The following is a 7,762-nucleotide window of genomic DNA, read 5'->3' on the forward strand; positions in this document are numbered from 1 at the left end:
TCCTCACCACCACCTGTTTAACCAACTCCTGAGATCTCTCTCTTTTTAAACACTCAGAGTCATTTCTGTTCTCCTACCTTGATAGTATATTAAAAAGCAGAGACATTACTTAGCCAACAAAGGTCTGTCTAGTCAAGGCTATGGTTTTTCCTGTGGTCATGTATGGATGTGAGAGTTGGACTGTGAAGAAAACTGACGGCCAAAGAATTGATGCTTTTGAACTGTGGTGCTGGAGAAAACTCTTGAGAGTCCCTTGGACTGCAAGGAGATCCAACCAGTCCATTCTAAAGGAGATCAATCCCGGTGTTCATTGGAAGGACTGATGCTAAAGCTGAAACTCCAATACTTTGGCCACCTCATGCAACAAGTTGACTCACTGGAAAAGACTCTGATGCTAGGAAAGGTTGGGGGCGGGAGGAGACGGGGACAACAGAGAATGAGATGGCTGGATGGCATCACTGACTCAATGGACATGAGTTTGAGTGAACTCCAGGAGTTGGTGATGGACAGGGAGGCCTGGTGTGCTGTGATTCATGGGGTCGCAAAGAGTCGGACATGACTGAGTGACTGAACTGAACTGAACTGAACTGAAGAGGACACTGGCTGATACAGCCACCAACACTGATTAACACAACCCTGAAAATATAAGATTTATAGGAATGCAATTTTTCACAGAAAGCAATGAATACCTGAGCCAAGAATTCAACCCTACAGATATAGGCAGAGCTGATAATCAAGGCCTCCCAGAGATTAAGGTTTTTTTAAAAAAAACTAGAAAATGAGGGCCTAAGTCAGCGGTTCACTGCTTCTAAAGGAAACCCTAAAACCTCGTTATAAAAAGTCCGCCTTTCCGGAAATGGCTGTGTCCGAGATGGTGAAGCTGTTCATCGGAAACCTGCCCCGGGAGGCCACAGAGCAGGAGATCCGCTCACTCTTCGAGCAGTATGGGAAGGTGCTGGAATGTGACATCATTAAGAACTATGGCTTTGTGCACATAGAGGACAAGACGGCGGCCGAGGATGCCATCCGCAACCTGCACCACTACAAGCTGCACGGGGTGAACATCAACGTGGAAGCCAGCAAGAATAAGAGCAAAACCTCTACAAAGTTGCATGTAGGCAATATCAGCCCTACTTGTACCAAGAAAGAGCTCCGGGCCAAGTTCGAGGAGTACGGTCCAGTCATCGAATGTGACATCGTGAAAGATTATGCCTTTGTACACATGGAGCGGGCTGAGGATGCAGTGGAGGCCATCAGGGGCCTTGACAACACAGAGTTTCAAGGCAAAAGAATGCACGTGCGGTCGTCCACCAGCCGGCTTAGGACTGCGCCCGGGATGGGAGACCAGAGCGGCTGCTATCGGTGCGGGAAAGAGGGGCACTGGTCCAAAGAGTGTCCAGTAGATCGTTCGGGCCGCGTGGCAGACTTTACAGAGCAATATAATGAGCAATACGGAGCAGTGCGTACACCTTACACCATGGGCTACGGGGATTCATTGTATTACAACAACGCGTACTGAGCGCTGGATGCCTACTACAAGCGCCGCCGTGCTGCCCGGTCCTATGAGGCGGTGGCTGCTGCAGCTGCCTCTGCGTATAATTACGCAGAGCAGACCTTGTCCCAGCTGCCACAAGTCCAGAACACAGCCATGGCCAGTCGCCTCACCTCCACTTCTCTGGATCCCTACGATAGACACCTGTTGCCGACCTCGGGAGCTGCTGCTGTTACTGCAGCTTCCTCTTCATATTACGGGCCGGATCGGAGCCCCCTGCGTCGCGCTACAGGCCCAGTCCCTACTGTTGGAGAGGGCTACGGTTACGGGCATGAGAGTGAGTTGTCCCAAGGTTCGTCGGCTGCGCGGAATTCCCTGTACGACATGGCCGGGTATGAGCGGGAGCAGTATGCGGATCGATCCGGTGCGGTATTCAGCCTTTTAAAGCTTGAGGTGGGGTGTGTGTGGGCTGAAATTCCGAGCTGCGGTTGTGCATGAGAATACACCCTTCGTGGTACCCCATCTCCGGAACGGCTCTGTGCGTTCAGTCCCTCAGGAAACGTGGACCTTAAAATTTATCTTGTGAAGTTCAGACCACCTCTTCCTTTCCTCTCTCCTGCCTATTTCCCATTTCCTTCTGTGGCTTCCCATTATGTCCTTTTCTCCCAGCAGGCCTCATTGTGTGCAGAGACAGGTGGGGGTTGTGCTGTCGCCCCACCTCCTGCTTCCCGTGGGTGTTGTGAGAGTGTTACTGCTCCGGAGTCTTTGACCCAAAGGCTTGTGGTGGGCAGACACATAGAGTTGAATCACTTTTTTCTTTCTGGTGAAATAAATGGTTTTTCAACTTAGAAAAAAAAAAAAAACTAGAAAATGAAAACAGAAACAGAAAAACACCATTCCGATCAAATATGAGAGGGTTTTCAAATCAAGCCAACCTGGGTTTGAACCCTAGCTCTGCCTTTACCAGCTGAAGGACTCTGAACAGGTCACTTAAGCTTCTTGAGCCTCAGTTTTTTCATCTGTAATATGGGGAGAATCGTACCTGTACTTTATATGGTTGTCTTGAACATAAAGAGGGCATAGGTCCTGGCATGGAGATAACTCTTATGTAAATGCTGGTTCTTGGACCTGAAAAAAATTTATAGTCACCACAAACATACTCTGGAGGTGACAGATCTACCTATGACACTTGCTCTAACATTTTGGTCTGTTGTGAACCTTAAAGAAACATGGAAAAATGCCCTCAGCCTTTCAGAGAAACCCTAGTGTCTCTTGAGAAAATTCCAGAGATAAATCATCAGGAGGGGGAAAAAAACGTTATTTCCTTTAACAGCGAAGTAGCAAGTTCTGGTGAGGAATACTAAAACTTTTGACACATGAAACCTGTTTTATGTAGTTTTAGCTCTGACAGAGATGAAAGAAAGATTCAGCTAAGACACTTCTGCAAATGCCATCTCTTTGGAGCCAGAGAGAGATTGCTACTGTTTTACAGGTTTGGAAGCTGCCCCGTGGGACCTTACTGCTCAGAATTCTTTAGTCTGCAGTTGCTGTGATAAAATTGAAAAGCCAGCTCTGACTTTCACTTGTGATGTTTAAAATAAACCAAGGAAGGAAAGCCCCTAAGGAAGAATGTCCATTGGGTCTTTTTTGCTTTTTTGTTTCAAATAAACCCCTGCTTATAACTTTCTATTGCCCATCAGATGAGGGGCTGTCCTGCTGCTTCTGTATCTCTTTTGCAGGGGCATCTGAAATAAAAGCTCAGCTGATCCTCAGGAATGTTGAGATGAAAACTCCCATTCTGGTATCTTGATGGATTCCTGGATGGGGTCAGAGATAGCAAATCTCTACACTCTCTACCTCCAGATGCTCCCGGGGAGGTAGCCTAGGAGGGCTGGCATAGCTCAAAGAGATTTGAAGCAGTCCCTCGCTCAGCTGTATCAGGGATCCTGTTGGGTAGAAATAAAGTCATTAGATGGCAAAGCCCAAACCACTGCCATTCAGTGGTGTTCTGTTGCAAATCCAACAAAAGAGACTTCCTATGTCACATATGTGTCACATGCCTGTATGGCACATGCCTATGTATGCCAAGTAAGGCCCACATGAGCAAAACTCACTAAGTGTGCAAGAGGGAAGAAGTGAGAGGAGGGGGTAGTGACACGGGGTGCTGGGAGACCTTGACTGACATCTCAGCTGCTCCTCTTCCTCACGCTTCGGCCATCAGCAAGCGACCTGCCTCTCTGTCTCTGAGCTTTGGTTTTCTCAACTGTCACACAAAAACGATAATACATCTAACAATAATAAGCTGTGGCCCTCACACCATTACTGGGAGGGTCTAAGGAGAGAATGAAGGGAAAGTGTTGGATAACAATAATTGTTCAAATGTATTGTCTGAGACTGTTTCCTCCAGAAGCCGACATGACTGCAGAGCTTTATCTGGAGAGGTGGCAAAGTGAAACAGGGAAGGAAGGGAGCCAGGAAATGGTGCAGGTCAAGAGCTGTGGGCACTCCTGCTGGGTAAATCTGAGACATGGGATAGGATACACCTCAAAGAAAAACCAGCTGAGGGGAACATCAGCTGGGTATTTCCTCATGAACTCCCCATCATTGCTGCAGGCTGATTTGGGGGATGTTGGTTTCATCACACTTCTGGCTGGCCGGCTGCAAAGTCTACTTGGGGAAATCTAGGGGCCTGTGGAGAATGTGCACCCAGGTTACAATGTTTGGGACAGAAATGTTTCTTAGGATGCAGGACTTTCAGTGCTAAAACAGGGACAGTCCTGAATGTGGAGAGGGCTGGTCACCCTGGAGCTAATCCACCTGAGAACTGCCTCCAGGGATATTAACTCTCTGGCACTTCCAGCCTGCCCTGAGGATGGACGTGCACAGCCCAAGGTCAGAGGAAAGTCCAGAGGGTGAGTCCGGGGTGTTTGCAGTAAGCCCGCTTCAGGGTGTCAAGGGGAGCAATAGCACCGGCCACGAGTCGTGGGCTGAGCCCAGCACTGAGCTCCCATGGCATCTCATTGCATCTCACCACAGCCCTGTGAGCTTGCATAAGAGGAGCCAAGGTGCAGAGAACCACATGGGAAGGCAACGGCAGAGCTGGTCTCAAAACCTGGGATGGTTCCTTCTCTGTGTGCATTTGGCGAGGCTGTTGTGCCCATCTGTGTCATCAAACTCCAGGCGAGACATCGCTGTGAAGGCATTCTTCGGATGTGACTAACATTTTCTAATTTAATTTTATTTATTTTGGCTGCACCGCAGGGCACAAGGGATTCTAATTCCCCAGCCAGGGATCGAACCTACACCCCATGCAGAGGAAGCATGGAGTCTTAATCACTGGACAACCAGGAGCGTCCCGAACTGTGATTGACATTGAGATCAGTGGATTTCTGGGTGGAGCTCGTCGCCCTCCACCGTGTGAGCCTCATCCAGCCTCCCTCTTCATCTCAGTCTGTCTCTGCCCCAGTCTCTGCCTCTCTTCTCTAACCTGGTCTGACACCCCTTTAGTCTTCCTGCTGCTCTTCCCTCCCATCCTATATGTGTTCGAGCATTCGTGCTTCTAACAGACTTTATTCCTGGAATGAGGCTAGGTACTATCCCTGGTTTGGACTGTTTCTTGAAAGTCTTTTAACAAGATGCTAAAATAAGACTGTGATTCATTTTCTCTCCCTCAGCCCCCCTATTCCCCATTCTGGGTCTTTCAATGAGTGATTTCTTTCCCCCGATCCTTCCCAATGGGCAGCTCCCATTAACCTCCTACCCCCTCTACCTTTGGTTTTTCTTATTGCCATGTGAATTTTTAAAAAGAAAATGTTACACAACCATGAGTAAGACTACCTTAGTTAATTTGGTTGATCCCGCGTCTCAGTTCCTAATAGTCTCAGACACTTGTGCTGTGTTTTACTTAATCTTAAATATATTTTAATTTTTCGTATTGAAAAACTAACATTAAAAAAATCTCGAGAGAGAAACAGAGAGAGATGGATTCATATTGGGTCTACTTTTTTGGAAAACCTTGACTAGGACAAAGCCTAGTCTAAGTTCAGTTCAGTTCAGTTGCTCAGTTATGTGTGACTCTTTGCGACCCCCTGGACTGCAGCATGCCAGGCCCCCCTGTCCATCACCAACTCCCGGAGCTTGCTCAAACTCATGTCTGTCAGCCTCCACGGACTGCTCTTATACTCTCTGCCACTCTATCATTTGTGAACTGTAAAGTGCCTCTAACTCCCATGCGCCAGTTCTGCTCTTTAGTTCATCAACTAACAGTTCTTCATAAAGCTCTGCTCTGCCTGTTGAAAATGCAAAAGAGAACACAAACCATGTCCCTTAATATCCATTCATCCATTCTTCTTTTAGTAATAGATTCCTTGAATGGGGTAGGGGGGAGGTGCACTGCATGGCTCGCAGGATCCAGTTGAACCCAGATCACTATAGTGGGAATTCTAACCACTGGACTGCCTTCAGTTCAGTTCAGTCACTCAGTCGTGTCCAACTCTTTGCGACCCCATGAATCACAGCACACCAGGCCTCCTTGTCCATCACCAATTCCCGGAGTTCACTCAAACTCATGTCCACAGAGTCGGTGATGCCATCCAGCCATCTCATTCTCTGTCATCCCCTTCTCCTTCCGCCCCCAATCCTTCCCCAGCATCAGAGTCTTTTCCAGTGAGTCAGCTCATCGCATGAGGTGGCCAAAGTATTGGAGTTTCAGCTTTAGCATCAGTCCTTCCAATGAATACCCAGGATTGATCTCCTTTAGAATGGACTGGTTGGATCTCCTTGCAGTCCAAGGGACTCTCAAGAGTCTTCTCCAGCACCACAGTTCAAAAGCATCAATTCTTCGGCGATAAGCTTTCTTCACAGTCCAACTCTCACATCCATACATGACCACGGGAAAAACCATAGCCTTGACTAGACGGACCTTGGTTGGCAAAGTAATGTCTCTGCTTTTTAATATACTATCTAGGTTGGTCATAACTTTCCTTCCAAGGAGTAAGTATCTTTTAATTTCATGGCTACAATCAGCATCCGCAGTGATTTTGGAGCCCAAAAAAATAAAGTCTGACACTGTTCCCACTGTTTCCCCATCTATTTCCCATGAAGTGATGGGACCAGATGCCATGATCTTTGTTTTCTGAATGTTGAGCTTCAAGCCAAACTTTTCACGCTCCTCTTTCACTTTCATCAAGAGGCTTTTGAGTTCCTCTTCACTTTCTGCCATAAGGGTGGTGTCATCTGAATATCTGAGGTTATTGATATTTCTCCCAGCAATCTTGATTCCGGCTTGTGCTTCTTCCAGGCCAGCGTTCCTCATGATGTACTCTGCATATAAGTTAAATAAGCAGGGTGACAATATACAACCTTGACGTACTCCTTTTCCTATTTGGAACCAGTCTGTTGTTCCATGTACAGTTCTGACTGTTGCTTCCCTTGGAATCTCTAATTTTCTTGAAGAGATCTCTTGTTTTTCCTATTCTGTTGTTTTCCTCTATTTCTTTGCATTGATCACTGAGGAAGGCTTTCTTATCTCTCCTTGCTATTCTTTGGAACTCTGCATTCAGATGCTTATTCAGACTGCCTTGGAATTCCCTAAATTCCTTGAATTTTAACTGGGCACATAGTTACCCAAACTAAAGACTATTCTACCCTTGCAACTAGCTGTGGCCATGAGAATAAATCCTGGCCAATGAGACATGAGCAGAAGTGATTCGTGCAACTTCTGAGCAGTTCCTTTAAAGAGAAGAGGCATGCCCCTGTTCTCTGCTTATTGATGGAATGTAGACATGATGGCTGGACCTGGAACAGCCATTTTAGGATATGAAATGATAACCATGAGTTTGAGGATAGCAAAGCAACAAAGCAGAAAGTGCCTGCTGAGGACTCTATGACTGGGAAACAACCACATCAGTCCTAGACTGTATTCTCAGACTTTGAAATAATAAAACACTTATTATCTCATTTCAGGTCCCCTTATTACAGTAGCAAAATCTACATTCTAATCAATATAAAGACTCAGAGTAGGAATTGACTCCAGCCGATTGCTTCCATGTCTACTTTTCAAAGTCAGACACAGCCACCCACTTCCTTTTAAATCTACCAATCATAAAAATAAATGACTCATGGCTGGTGGCTCAGAAATCAGAGCAGTGTCTTAATGCCAAAAGTTTTTTTAACAGTCAAACTTGGACGTCTCCCCTATAGTTGATTAATTGGTTCATGATCTCAGTTAATACCCTCCCAACATCCATGTCTTTGCCACATGACTTTGCA

General features: G+C 46.6%; 1 pseudogene; it reads left to right on the forward strand.

Annotated features, from left to right (window-relative positions):
- Positions 1 to 864: 864 nt before the first annotated feature.
- Positions 865 to 2,255, forward strand: LOC129542519 (RNA-binding protein 4 pseudogene; annotated as a pseudogene).
- The last annotated feature ends 5,507 nt before the right edge of the window (positions 2,256 to 7,762 follow it).

The sequence above is a fragment of the Moschus berezovskii genome, chromosome 19 (genome assembly GCF_049115385.1).
Source record: "Moschus berezovskii isolate FMDL1 chromosome 19, NW_MosBer_1.0, whole genome shotgun sequence".
NCBI classification, from domain to species: domain Eukaryota; kingdom Metazoa; phylum Chordata; class Mammalia; order Artiodactyla; family Moschidae; genus Moschus; species Moschus berezovskii.